The sequence below is a fragment of the Dendrobates tinctorius genome, unplaced genomic scaffold, assembly GCF_039654945.1.
Source record: "Dendrobates tinctorius isolate UK_male_01 unplaced genomic scaffold, ASM3965494v1 ptg000120l, whole genome shotgun sequence".
Classification (NCBI taxonomy): Eukaryota; Metazoa; Chordata; class Amphibia; order Anura; family Dendrobatidae; genus Dendrobates; species Dendrobates tinctorius.
Genome location: NW_027361788.1, coordinates 38,076,151 through 38,090,874, shown reverse-complemented (window position 1 = coordinate 38,090,874; position 14,724 = coordinate 38,076,151). Strand labels below are relative to the sequence as shown.

The 14,724-nt window shown below is 46.4% G+C and overlaps 1 protein-coding gene across 9 annotated transcripts in view; it reads left to right on the top strand.

Annotated features, from left to right (window-relative positions):
* RALGPS1 (Ral GEF with PH domain and SH3 binding motif 1) overlaps positions 1–14,724 on the top strand; it is a 1,264,350-nt gene that overhangs the window by 350,263 nt on the left and 899,363 nt on the right. The gene's annotated exons all lie outside the window — the stretch shown is intronic.

Below are 14,724 nucleotides of genomic sequence, written 5' to 3'. Positions count from 1 at the left end.
AATGGGATTTTTTATTTTCACGGCTCTACGTTATAAACTTCTGTGAAGCACTTGAAGGTTCAAAGTGCTCACCACACATCTAGATAAGTTCCTTAATGGGTCTAGTTTCCAAAATAAGGTCACTTGTTGGGGGTTTCCACTGTTTAGGCCCATCAGGGGCTCTGCAAGCGCAACATGATGCCCGCAGACCATTCCATCAAAGTCTGCATTCCAAAATGGCACTCCTTCCCTTCCGAGCTCTCCCATGCGTCCAAACAGTGGTTCCCCCCACATATGGGGTATCGGCGTACTCAGGACAAATCGCATAACAACTGTGCGTGTATGATTTCTCCTGTTACCCTTGTAAAAAATAAAAAATTTGGGGCGAAAAGATCATTTTTGTGGAAAAAAATAGATTTCTTATTTTCACGGCCCTACGTTATAAACTTCTGTGAAGCCCTTGGGGGTTCAAAGTGCTCACCACACATCTAGATAAGTTCCTTAATGGGTCTAGTTTCCAAAATGGAGTCACTTGTTGGAGGTTTCCACTGTTTAGGCACATTAATGGCTCTCCGAACGCAACATGGCATCCGGTCTCAATTCCAGCCAATTCTGCGTTGAAAAAGTCATACGGCGCTACATCCCTTGCGAGCTCTGCCGTGTGCTGAAAAAGTGGTTAACACCCACATATAGGGTATCGGCGTATTCAGGATAAATTGTACAACAAAGTTTGTGGTTGATTTTCTCTTTTAACACTTGTGAAAATAAAAAAAATAGGTTCTGAAGTAAATTTTTTGCAAAAAAAAGTTAAATGTTAATTTTTTCCTTCCACATTGCTTTAGTTCCTGTGAAGCACTTAAAGGGTTAATAAACTTCTTGAATGTGGTTTTGAGCACCTTGAGGGGTCTAGTGTTTAGAATGGTGCCACTTTTGGGTATTTTATGTCATATACACCCCTCAAAATGACTTTAAATATGATGTGGTCCCTAAAAAAAATGGTTTTGTAAATTTTGTTGTAAAAATGAGAAATCGCTGGTCAACTTTTAACCCTTATAACTTCCTAACAAAAAAAAATTTTGCTTCCAAAATTGTGCTGATGTAAAGTAGACATGTGGGAAATGTTATTTATTAAGACATTTGTGTGACACATCTCTCTGATTTAAGGGCATAAAAATTTAAAGTTTTAAAATTGCAAAATTTTCAAAATTTTCGCCATATTTCCATTTTTTTCATAAATAAACACAAGACTTATCGAAGAAATTTTACCACTAACATGAAGTACAATATGTCACGAAAAAACAATCTTAGAATCAGTGTGATCCATTAAAGCGTTCCAGAGTTATAACCTCATAAAGGGACAGTGGTCAGAATTGTAAAAATTGGCCTGGTCATTAAGCTGCAAACTGGCTCTGTCACTAAGGGGTTAATTTTACCATGTAAAGTCTGAGACTATTAGTTTTAATTGTATTATATATTATTGGCTTGTATGTCTTTGTAAGGACATGCATACATGTTGAAAAAATGCCTTTTGTGGTTTAGTTTTTGGATTGTATTACTGGGGTACAAATGGGCATTCTTAAATGTCAGGAGGGTGGCGTAAATTGTGCAATGTTAACCTATTTTTTGCCAGTTCCTAGAGTTGCTTATTGTAGCAGAGCTCAATCCCTTATCTTTTAGGTGCTGAATTGTGTATGTACTATGAAGAGATTGAATGTGGACCCATGATACTATTGGGACTTCAGCCAAATGAACAACTCAGTTCCACTACTTCAGTACATTTCTATTAAATGGAATGATGTCACCATGTTTTTGTGGGCAGCACAAATGCATCATCCTATTACTTTGCCAACTTACATATGAGGCTACAAAGCGTCTAATGAGAAGTCATTAGCTACTAATTTAGTGCGGTATTGTGCAGCTTTGTGTGTGTGTGTGTGCTATCGGCTTGTTGATTTAGGGTCCCATTGAAGTGAATAATACTAAAATAATGTTTACACAGTCTGTATAATCAAGACCCAAAGATGTCTCTCTTAATAGAAATGGGAACCTTAAAAGAGAAATCCAATCTAAAGAAATTTATAGACTTGTAAGGTACACTATATTGAGAGAAGTACTGGATCTCGTGCCTTAAACATTGAATTTCGGCTTTTCCTTCAATCCTGTTGTCTCCCATGTATAACATCAGGCCCCCTGGAGTCTATCATCCGGCCCCTCAACCCCCTGACCTAACCCGCCATGCCGTCTGCCTTTACTGACATAATGGGTGGTGGAAAAGAGCTCACTGTTACCAGTGCATTCCTGCAATAGGAGTCACCAGTGTAACAGGTTTGTTCATGATGTATCTTCCCTCCTGAATCTTCCTCCATCACCTGTGAGTGATATTATTGAGAAGTGGAAGGAACCACAGCAACTGGGCCACAAAGTGGAGACCCTGTAATATTACAGAGTGGGGTCACAGAATGCTGAGGAGCAAAAGTCACCAACACTCTGCTGACTCCATATCTCCAGAGTCCAGACCTCCTCTGGTATTAACAAACACTGCTCCCCCACCAGAAGATTCATGGCTGAGCAGCTACACATTCAGCCCTACATCACCAAGCACAATGCTGAGCGTTGGATTAAGTGGTGTAAAGCCGCCACCACTTGGCTCTGGAGGAGTGGAAATGTGTTCTATGGAGTAAGGGTGTACTTTATTTTTCACACACTACTTCTGCATTTGGCTTAGTTTTGGTAAAATAATTACATGGTTTATTTGCCATATGTTGCTGTTCATCTGAGGTTGTATTTTCCTTACATAAAACCATTTAATTCACTTATCTTTTTCATGACTATATAAGACAGAAACTTAACTCAGTGGCCTGATTCATCAAAGCTTTTATGTCATAAAACCGGGGTAAACCACTTGAAAAATCACAACATTTTTGAGCAATGCAAAGTTGCACACCTTTTCAGCATTTTTACACCAGTTTGAAGCAGCTCCTCTACTATTAGTAGAGCTAGAAAGCAGGGCTGTGAAGTCAGTCTGTATCCATTTTGTGGAGTTGGACTCTGTATAAAATGGACCGACTCAGACCTCCTAAAAAATCTACATATATAATCGTCTTATCATGTCTGTCTGTAACCGAAAGCGCGGCAGGCGCAGTCGGGCGCAGCGCTCAATCGGGCGCAGGCCTTAATCTGTAAAAAAGAGAATTAAAATTAAAAAAAGGTTATTCTCACCTTCCGACGGCCTCCTGTCTTCTTTTCACGCGCCCGGCCTCGCGTTCCCAGTAATGCTTTGCGGCTTAGACCGCTGATGACGTCACTCTCGCGAGAAAGAAGACCGACGTCACTCTCGCGAGAGTGAGAAAGAAGACCGACGTCATCAGCGGTCTAAGCTGCAAAGCATTACTGGGAACGCGAGGCCGGGCGCGTGGAAAGAAGACAGGAGGCTGTCGGAAGGTGAGAATAACTTTTTTTTATTTTTTAATATTATTTTTTTTTACATGCTAGAGGGCCGCGGCAGTGATTGGTCCCGGCTACAGGGCCGCGTTGCTGATTGGTTGCGGACAGAGGGCCGCGACGCTGATTGGTCACGGCTACACGGAAAGGGGGGTGAAGGGACCATGCATACCAGGAAAGGGGGGTGAGGGGACCATGCATACCAGGATTGGGGGGTGAGGGGACCATGCATACCAGGATTGGGGGGTGAGGAGACCATGCATACCAGGAAAAGGGGGTGAGGGGACCATGCATACCAGGATTGGGGGTTGAGGGGGATCATGCATACCAGGAAAGGGGGGTGAGGGGACCATGCATACCAGGAAAGGGGGGTGAGGGGACCATGCATACCAGGATTGGGGGGTGAGGGGACCATGCATACCAGGAAAGGGGGGTGAGGGGACCATGCATACCAGGAAAGGGGGGTGATGGTGAGCATACATACCAGGATTGGGGTGTGAGAGGACCATGCATATCAGCAAAGGGGGGTGAGGGGACCATGCATACCAAGAAAGGGGGGTGAGGGGACCATGCATACCAGGATAGGGGGTGAGGGGACCATGTATACCAGGATTGGGGGGGTGAGAGGACCATGCATACCAGGACTGGGGGGTGAGGGGACCATGCATACCCCAAAAGGGGGGTAAGAGGACCATGCATACCAGGACTGGGGGGTGAGGGGACCATGCATATCAGGAAAGAGGGTGAGGGGACCATGCATATCAGGAAAGGGGGGTGAGGGGAACATGCATACCAGGATAGAGGGGTGAGGAGACCATGCATACCAGGAAAGGGGGTGAGAATACCATGCATACCAGGATTGGGGGGTGAAGGGACCATGCATACCGGGAAAGGGGGGTGAAGGGACCATGGATACCAGGAAAGGGGGGTGAGGGGACCATGCATACCAGGATTGGGGGGTGAGGGGACCATGCATACCAGGATTGGGGGGTGAGGGGACCATGCATACCAGGAAAAGGGGGTGAGAATACCATGCATACCAGGATTGGGGGGTGAGGGGACCATGCATACCAGGATTGGGGGGTGAGGGGACCATGCATACCAGGAAAGGGGGGGTGAGGGGACCATGGATACCAGGATTGGGGGGTGAGGGGACCATGCATACCAGGATTGGGGGGGTGAGGGGACCATGCATACCAGGAAAGGGGGGTGATGGTGAGCATACATACCAGGATTGGGGTGTGACAGGACCATGCATATCAGCAAAGGGGGGTGAGGGGACCATGCATACCAAGAAAGGGGGGTGAGGGGACCATGCATACCAGGATAGGGGGTGAGGGGACCATGTATACCAGGATTGAGGGGTGAAAGGACCATGCATACCAGGACTGGGGGGTGATGGGACCATGCATACCCCAAAAGGGGGGTAAGAGGACCATGCATACCAGGATTGGGGGGTGAGGGGACCATGCATACCAGGATAGGGGGGTGTGGAGACCATGCATACCAGGAAAGGGGGGTGAGAATACCATGGTTACCAGGATTGGGGGGTGAGGGGACCATGCATACCGGGAAAGGGGGGTGACGGTGAGCATACTTACCAGGATTGGGGTGTGAGAGGACCATGCATACCAGCAAAGGGGGTTGAGGGGACCATGCATACCAAGAAAGGGGGGTGAGGGGACCATGCATACCAGGATTGGGAGGTGAGAGGACCATGCATACCAGGATTGGAGGGTGAGGGGACCATTCATACCCCGGAAGGGGGTAAGAGGACCATGCATACCAGGAAAGAGGGGTGAGAGGACCATGCATGCCAGGATTGGGGGGTGAGAGGACCATGCATTCCAGGATTGGGGGGTGAGGGGACCATGCATACTCCGAAAGGGGAGTAAGAGGACCATGCATACCAGGAAAGAGAGGTAAGAGGACCATGCATACCAGGATTGGGGGGTGAGAGGACCATGCATTCCAGGATTGGGGGGGTCAGGGGACCATGCATACCAGGGTAGTGGGTTGAGGGGTAGCATGCATATCAGGATTGGGGGTGAGAGAACCATACATATCAGGATTGGGAATAAGAGAACCATACATATCAGGATTGGGGGGTGCATTATTATTAAATCTTCAAAAATAAACTGCATACATATTCTAGAATACCCGATGCGTTAGAATCGGGCCACCATCTAGTATATAATAAATTGGGTTCAGTAGTTCAGTGCAGGATGTGCCATAAATGTTTTCATAATAATTTGGGAAAGTTATGAAATGTCCTGTAGAAATCTGTCCTGTTCCAGATCTAAGGATCGTGGCTTTAAGTTTAGATGAATCTGTGCTGCACTTTATGTACATGCCCAGTAGTGACCAGTGCTCTGGAGTTGGACTCGGAAGTCAGGGAAATTGAGGAGTCTAAATCAGTGGTTTGGCTTAGTGACTCCACAGCCTTGCAAGAAAATAGGAGGGTTGGGGCCTGGCTACGCACCACGTGTCAAATTCTTCAAAAGTGCCATCTTTTCTTATGGGGGTGCACGCAACTGAGAAGGTGCGCCAAATTCTTTAAGTGGTGTGCACATCTTAATGAATTAAGCACATCATATTACCATGAACCCTTCATGAAAGCTGATATATGAAATGCCAGTCTTATTGAAATGGCAACAATGTGTCTAGTTATTGGAGTGATATACCAATAAGAAAGGGAGACCTAAAAAGCCACAATAATAAGAAAAATGTAGTTTCTATATGGCTACGTGTCCGGAAAAGAGGTAGACTATGCTGGGGAGATGTTTATCCAGCTCCATAATCGCCTTTCATCTGCTTGCAAATTTGCAAAGATATTTCCACAGAAATCCTAGAAGGTGAGTAATAGTATGAGGAGTCGTCTTCTGCTAAAAGAAGCTGGCAGAGACTTCATGGTATGCTGACCAGCTGTGCAAGAAGCGATATGGCAGTTAATAATTTGTACATGCGCAAGATATCTCATCAGATTGACCTTTCATGACACATTGGGGATGGAAGACCAGTCCTCGAAGGTTGGTCATAGGCCTTAGCTGGGAAACCCCACTGTGTTAGAAGTCAATTTGATTTCTCTTTGCCTGACAGCAATGAGGGAGAAGACACTCAAGAATTAAGACCCCGGTCCTAAATCAGCTGGTTATCACTCATAAACCAACATAACTCGAAAACTGAAGAGAAGGCTATTCAGAGATTCAAGGTCTTTTATTTACTTAGGTTTTTTTTTTAAGAAAACCTATTTCCTTTTTTTTTTATCGCCTGGGATCAGACTGTATTATTGTAAGCCGTAACAGCTTTTACGCGTTCATCACTGACTACGTGAGCAGAATTCATACCTTAAAACTAAGTTTTAAAGGAAACCTGTCATCTGTTTTGGCCTATATAACATGCGGCCACTGCCTTTCAGATCTTCTCTTCAGTTTTCGAGTTATGTTGGTTTGAGTGATCACCAGTTTATTTAGGATCGGGGTCTTAATTCTTGAGTGTGCAGAGGTTGCAGTCACACCCAAGCACTGAAGTTGGAAGCAGAAGATGCTGGTAGTCGGACGCCCTCTTATTATATGGTAATAGATTATCCTAAAGATAGACCATTAATGTTAAGGTACTGTCACACTTAGCGATGCATCAGCGATCCCGACAACGATATGACCCGGTCAGGATCGCTGGTGCATCGCTAAGTGGTCGCTAGTGAGCTGCCAAACAGGCAGATCTCACTAGCGACATAGCAGCGGTCAGTGGTCGCTACTTACCTTTCAGACGCGGCGATCCTGATGTCCTCCCGTTTCTCGTCGGCCACTTCCTGCTGGGCTTTCTGCTGTGGCGACGAGCGACGCGTGGACGCGGGCGGGAGGATGTCAGGATCACCGCGTCTGACAGGTAAGTAGCGACCCCCTTTCAGACGAGGCGATGAAGATGTCCTCCCACCCACGTCCACACGTCGCACGTCTCCAGAGCAGGAAGCTGATGACGAGAAACGGCCCAGGACGTTCTCGCGCGATCAGCGGGGGAGCCGGTCGGAGGTAAGTATCACACATAGCGATATCGCTAGCGATATCGCTGCTGCGTCACAAAACCAGTGACGTTATAGCGATATTGCTAGCGATATCGCTTAGGGTACCGTTACACTTAGCGATGCACCAGCGATCCCGACAACGATATGGATCGCTGGTACATCACTAAGTGGTCGCTAGTGAGCTGCCAAACAGGCAGATCTCACCAGCGACATAGCAGTGGTAGGGGGTCGCTACTTACCTGTCAGACGCGGCGATCCTGACGTCCTCCCGTTTCTCGTCGGCCACTTCCTGCTGTGGCGACGAGCGACGCGTGGACGCGGGCGGGAGGACGTCAGGATCGCCGCATCTGACAGGTAAGTAGCGACCCCCGACAGCTGCTATGTCGCTGGTGAGATCTGCCTGTTTGGCAGTTCACTAGCGACCACTTAGCGATGCACCAGTGTAATGGTACCCTTAGATCTCAGTCTTAAGCCCCCGTCACACATAACGATCTCGCTAGCGAGATCGCTGCTGAGTCACAAGTTTTGTGACGCAACAGCGATCTCACCAGCGAGATCGCTGTGTGTGACAGCTATCAGCGACCACCCCCCCTGCCGGGAATCGCTGTGGAAACCTCTGGACATTTTTGGGGTTGCTGGTCTCCCACTGGCCAGCACGCATTGCTGCGTGTGACAGGCGGTAGACCAGCGAGCAGGAGCTGGTAACTAGGGAAAACGCAGGGTTTCTAAGGGGCGCGCAGCGCCTAGAAACCCGATGTGTACTTTAGTTACCAGCGCGCTGATGCAGGGAGCTGGTAACCAAGATACACATCAGGTTTCTAAGTGACGCACGTCCCTTAGAAACCCGATGTGTACCTTAGTTAACAGCTCCCTGCATCAGCGCGCTGGTAACTAAAGTACACAGTGACGCCGCGCGCTCGGCATCGCTGGTGCTGATCGCTGGTGAAGCTGCCTGTTTGACAGCTCACCAGCGATCATGTAGCGACTCACCAGCGATCCTGACACGTTGATATCGTTGTCGGGATCGCTGGTGAGTCGCTATGTGTGACGGGGCCCTTAGCCTCTTATCTAGTCAAATCAGATCTCATACTTTGCATTGACTAGGGACAATACCCTGAAACACGGTGTCTGCTAAGTGAGATTCTGATTTGGCTTTTATCCTAAGTCATATTGCAAAGCTTGTTAAGGCTATGTGCACACAGAGTTTTTTGGCTCTGCGGATTTTGTAGTGAAAACCGCAGATAAAGTCTAAGACTTTAGTCCTGCGGTTTATCCGCGGTTTTGCCTGCGGTTTTACACCTCATAATGGACGAGGTGTGAAACCGCAGCGTTTCTGCACAAAAGAATTGACATGCTGCGGATTGTAAACCGCAGCAAAACCGCGCGGAAAAAATCTGCAGCATGTGCACAGCGTTTTTTATTTCCATAGGAAATAAAGGTACTGTACAACGCAGCAAGATCTGCTGGGTTTCCGCAGGGCCGGAAACGCAGCAGAATTCACAGCGTGTGCACATACCCTGAAGGGTTGATACTGACTTGTAAGATCGTTCTAAGACTTCAGTCTTCATTTTCTGCAGACGATGTAAGTGCTTCAGGCGTTGGTAATAAGATATCATTTGGAAGAAGAGTATACTGTGATATTGGGTTTTATAGCTGTGCATTAACCAAAATGGCAGGATGTTAACCTGTTGCTTTAGAAAATACAGAAACTCATGCACATCCTGAGTCTAGACGCGACGTCCTTAAATGCCCCTTCCTCCAGTTTTATGTTTTCTCCTGAATATATATTCGACCTCCAAAACCACATGTGATCCAATTTCAAGCTGACAGGTTACTTCGATAATGTTCCCTGGCCGAAACCGTCCTGTAATTCCCGTCCTTGCTGTGTGCCGAAACCACTTATGCAATGGAAAAGTCATAAAGTTTTGTTGCCAGTTCCGAGATATTTTCAAAGAGAATGGAAATTGCATTTCCTTTGATGCTCAATTTATTTAATAATTGAAAATAGAAAATCTCAAAAGAAAAATGAAGATGGACTTTTTCGCTTTTATTATTCAATATTTTTTTGGGTGCGGTTGTGATCCAACATGGGCTTTCGGAATTTGTATATTGGATTCCTCAACCAATTTTGAGTGGAACCCAATTTCTAAAGGGACTCTTTGGTCACATGATATTAATGACAAATCCTTAAGTAGTGGAGCCCTACATTTAATACCCCCACCGTTCAGCTGTTAATAGTGATGAGCGAATGTGCTCTGATAAGATGTTATCCGAACATGCTCGTGTGCTAACCTAGTGTCTTCGGCGTGTCTGAAAAATGTTCATATCCCGGCAGCTGCATGTCTCGCGGCTGTTCAATAGCCGCAACTCATGCAAGGATTTCCTGTTTGCTAGGCAATCCCTGCATGTGTTGTGGCTGTCTAACAGCTGTGAGACATGCAGCTGCGGGGATACAAACATATTTTTCGAGAACACAGAAGTCATTTGATTAGCACTTGAGCATGCTTGGATAGCACCTTATCTGAGCATGCTCACTCACCACTAGTTTTTTTAACTTGGGTAGATCAGATGCAAGGGAATAGTAGGTGATCTGCAGTACCCGGCAGTGACCACTACATATTCAGCGTAGCTTTTGGGTATGTGCACACGTTGCGGATTCTGCTGCGGATTTTTACTCGCGGATTTTGCTAAATCCGCAGGTAAAATGACCTGCGTTTTACCTGCGGATTTAGTGCAAATTTCTGCAGATTTTCTGCAGTTTTTGTGTGGATTTCCCCTGCGTTTTTACACCTGCGGATTCATATAATGGAAGAGATGTAAAAACGCAGCGGAATCCACACAAAGAATTGACATGCTGCGGATTCAAAACCATAGCAAATCTGCGCGGAAAAATCCGCAGCATGTGCACAGCGTTTTTTATTTTACATTGAAAATAATGGTACTGTACACCGCAAGAGAGAATCCGCAATGTGTGCACATACCCTTTTTAGTGCTATTTAGTGTTTACATCCTACTGCTGCCAAACCATTAACAGCTGATTTATAGGGGTGTCTGGTGTCATTCCCTCACCAATCTGATATTAATGAAATATTCTGAGGATAGATCATCAATCCCTTGATAATTTTAATGTGTGCAAGTTTTCATATTGGTAATGTTGCATGATAGTTCATTGCCAAACTACTGTATTAGCACCTGACTGCTTATTTTTTAAAGGAGCACTCCCATACGAAACTCCGATAGAGTACGGGGCATGACACAGAGGTTTAGAGTCATTCCCATCTGGCCCTGCACTAGGTATGTCAAAAGTCTATCTGTGTTACCTTGACTTTAGCTCCAATTGACAAGTTTAAGGGTATGTTCACATGTGGCAGATATGTTGTAAATTACAACAGCAGCAATTCTGTAGAGATCTATTGAAATTGAGATTTCGGCATCCGCTGAATTAATAAGATATAAAATAACTTTTAATGAATTATGATGAAAATAATGATCATGATTAAAAAGGGTCCTGTGGTCTTATGGTGTACTGGCTCATTGCTTTTTCTTCCATGTACCACATTTGAGATTACTCAATGGACTTGCAAAATTCTTTGTATTGACTTCAAATTTGTTACAGTGAGCAGTTTTTTCCATTTTTCTTTTTTTCATTTAGCCGCAATTGTGGATGAGTATTTATTATGCTGAGGATAAAATCCAAATGGAAATAGAAAGGCAGAGCTGATATTATATTCGCAGTATATCAATTTAGAACATACAGGAGAACAATTGTAAACCTATACTTTAATATTTATTTTTTTCTAACACAGTTGTGGGCAAATCTAAAATACTTGCAGTAAAGGAGTATAAAGACATTTTTCTTGTCCCGAATTTTATGAAGAGTCTGTGGTAGGCTGTCATTTTTTTTCTTTAGTGAGAATATTTGACATTCTCCGCTGACTTAATATTGACAAATGTGCAGGATGTTTGGACAGTTTCTTGGGTCAGTTTTTATTAAATGGTTATTCTTTAGATGTATGTGTTTTTATTCTAAAGCTATATAAAGTGCTCTCAGTGAGAGAAACAAAATAGGAATCTTGTGGGTGTGATACCTTTTAATGGCTAACAAAATATAGTGAATGATGCTACAAAGCAAGCTTTTGAGACTGCTTATGTCTCTTCATCAGGCTGATATAACAAAATATTTGAAGAAACCTAATTCTATACAGTAAAAAGCACAGGCATGGGTTATGTGTTCATCCAGGGCCGCCATCAGGGCATTACTGCCCTGACTGGCGTATGGGGCCCAGTGGGCAGAGGGGGCCCGCATTAGGCCCCGTCACTTTTGTCGATCGGGCCCCACTGCCCATCAAATAACTGAACCTGCGTTGGAGACACAGGCTCAGTTAGGTCCCGTGCACGGCAATAGTTAAAGCTGCCAGTCAATTTGAGGCTGGCAGCTGATGTCAGTGTGCACGCGCCAGCGTCTGACGTCATTGTCAGTCGCCGGCAGCGCGCTACAGCGGAGTTGATGGATCTTCGCCGCAGGACCACGGCCAGGTAAGGAGAAAGTGTTTTTTTTATTTTTTTTATTTTTATTGAAAGCGGCAAGCCAGGGGCAAAATGGACGACACGGGGGCAGAATGGACACAGGGGGGCAGAATGGACGACACGGGGGCAAAATGGAGAACGGGGACAGAATGGACACAGGAGGGCAGAATGGACGACACAGGGGGCAAAATGGAGGCACCGGGACAGAATGGACACAGGAGGGCAGAATGGACACAGGAGGGCAGAATGGATACAAGAGGGCAGAATGGACACAGGAGGGCAGAATAGACACAGGGGGCAGAATGGACACAGGAGGGCAGAATGGACACAGGGGGGGCAGAATGGACACAGGAGGGCAGAATGGACACGGGGCAAATGGAGGCATGGGGCAGAATGGACACGGGGCAAAATGGAGGCACTGGGGCAGAATGGACACAGGGGCAAAATGGAGGCACGGGGCAGAATGGACACAGGAGGGCAGAATGGACACAGGGGGGCAGAATGGAAGCAAGAGGGCAAAATGGACACAGGGGGGCAGAATGGACACAGGAGAGCAGAATGGACACAGGGGGGCAGAATGGACACAAGAGGGCAGAATGGACACAAGAGGGCAGAATGAACACAGGGGGGTAGAATGGACACAGGAGGGCAGAATGGACACAGGGGGTAGAATGGACACAGGAGGGCAGAATGGACACAGGGGGCAAAATGGAGGCACGGGGGCAGAATGGACACAGGAGGGCAGAATGGACACGGGGCAAAATGGACACAGGAGAGCAGAATGGACACAGGAGGGCAGAATGGAGGCACGGAGGCAGAATGGACAAAGTGGGGCAGAATGGACATAGTGGGGAAGAAAGGATGGACTAGGGCAGAATGGATACAGGGGGCAAAATGAAGGCATGGGGTTAGAATGGAGACGGGGCAGATTGGACATAGGGGGCAGGGTTGGAGACACAGTGGCAGAATGTGTGACACAGGAGGGGACAGGATGGGAGACACATGGTGCAGGATCATGGGGCAGAATGGAGACAGATGGGCCAGCAGAATCATGGGACAGATGGGGCAGGATCGAGAGATCATATGGGGCATAATGGATACTCATGAGGGCAGGACGGGAGAACATATGGCTGGAGCCAGAAATGAGATACATGGGGCCAGGATGGGGGGTATTAGTACCATAGGGGCTAATTAAGGGATATAATTACTGCAATTATGGAATTATTTCATTTTTTTGAGCATGCTGTTTTAAATGGGGGGGGCGGTCCTGTTAATGTGCCAAGCGACACTGTTGCCTTTTTTTTCTTCATCTTGGTGTAGTGTAGAAGTTGGGAAAAAATTAAGTAAAGTGTTCTGCAAGCGGAGCTCTAGATAACTGTGTTACTTCCTGCAGAGACGAGCCCTGGCTGGAAGACGTAATGGCGGTCTGTGCCGGATGAAAGATGAAAAGCGAAGATGTCACCTCTCTGCTGTCCAGAATCCCAGAGTGTCTATCAGCCATATCCTCCTTTTTCACCTCTCGCTTCCTAAAACTCAATGTAGACAAAACCGAACTCATTATCGTTCCTCCATCTCACATATCTTCCCTACCATATCTATCTATTATGGTAAACGGCATCACGCTCTCTCCTGCACCTGAAATCTGCTGCCTCGGAGTAACTCTCGACTCTGCCTTGTCCTTCAAACCACACGTCCAAACTCTTGCCACCTCCTGTCACCTTCATCTCAAAAATATTTCCAGAATCCATCCCTTCCTCAGCCCTGAATCTACTAAAACTCTTGTACATGCCCTCATCTCCCACCTTGACTACTGCAACACTCTCTTCTGTGGCCTCCCTGCTAACTCTCTTGCACCACTCCAGTTTGTCCTCAACTCTGCTGCCCGACTAATCCACCTCTCTCCTCGCTACTCCCCCTGTCTCTCCCCTTTGCAAATCCCTCCACTGGCTCCCAATTCACCAACGAATCCTGTTCAAACTACTAACACTGACTTACAAAGCCATCCATAACCTATCCTGTTGTGAATTCCCTTGCTCAGACTTCTGGGCTGGAGCTCCCTCTGGTGGTTACTGTGAGTAGTGGAGCTGGCCAGTCTAATGGAAGTTTGCCACCTGACGATGATGATTGGGAATCTGGAATTACTGGCTGGGAGCATATAAGTGAGCAGTCTTCCCTTGGTCGTTGCTGGTGATTTCCTCCTTGTGCATTTTGAGATATTCAGTCTCCTGCCTGATTTGCATGGTTCAGTTAAGTGATTCCTTTGCTAATCCTTTGCACATAATTTGGTTGTGCCTTTTTTTTTGCTTTCTGCTTTGTTGCGAGGGTTCAGCGTACTCCCTGCTGGGGGCAGCGCTGGGCCCCGCTCCATATGTTACAGCTTGAGCAAGTTTGTTCAGTCCCCTGTTATGTTAGTATCTTTTGCTTTGCCTCTAGTTCACACCAGAGTGCTGATCTAGCGGGAGTGAGGTGTGTGGCCTCAGGTCTTTTTTGTATATCAGATGTGTTGGATTTTTAGGGTTTTTGCGTGATTGCAGACAGTATCTTTCTGTCCTGTCCTTTCTAGACAGTTTGGGCCCCATCATTTGCTCAGTCTATTTTCTGCCTGTGTTTGTGTTTCATCTTCATTTTCATCATCTTCAACACAGGCAGAAAATAGACTGAGCAAATGATGGGGCTCAAACTGTGTGAACTGGAGGCAAAGCAAAAGATACTAACATAACAGGGGACTGAACAAACTAGCTCAAGCTGTAACA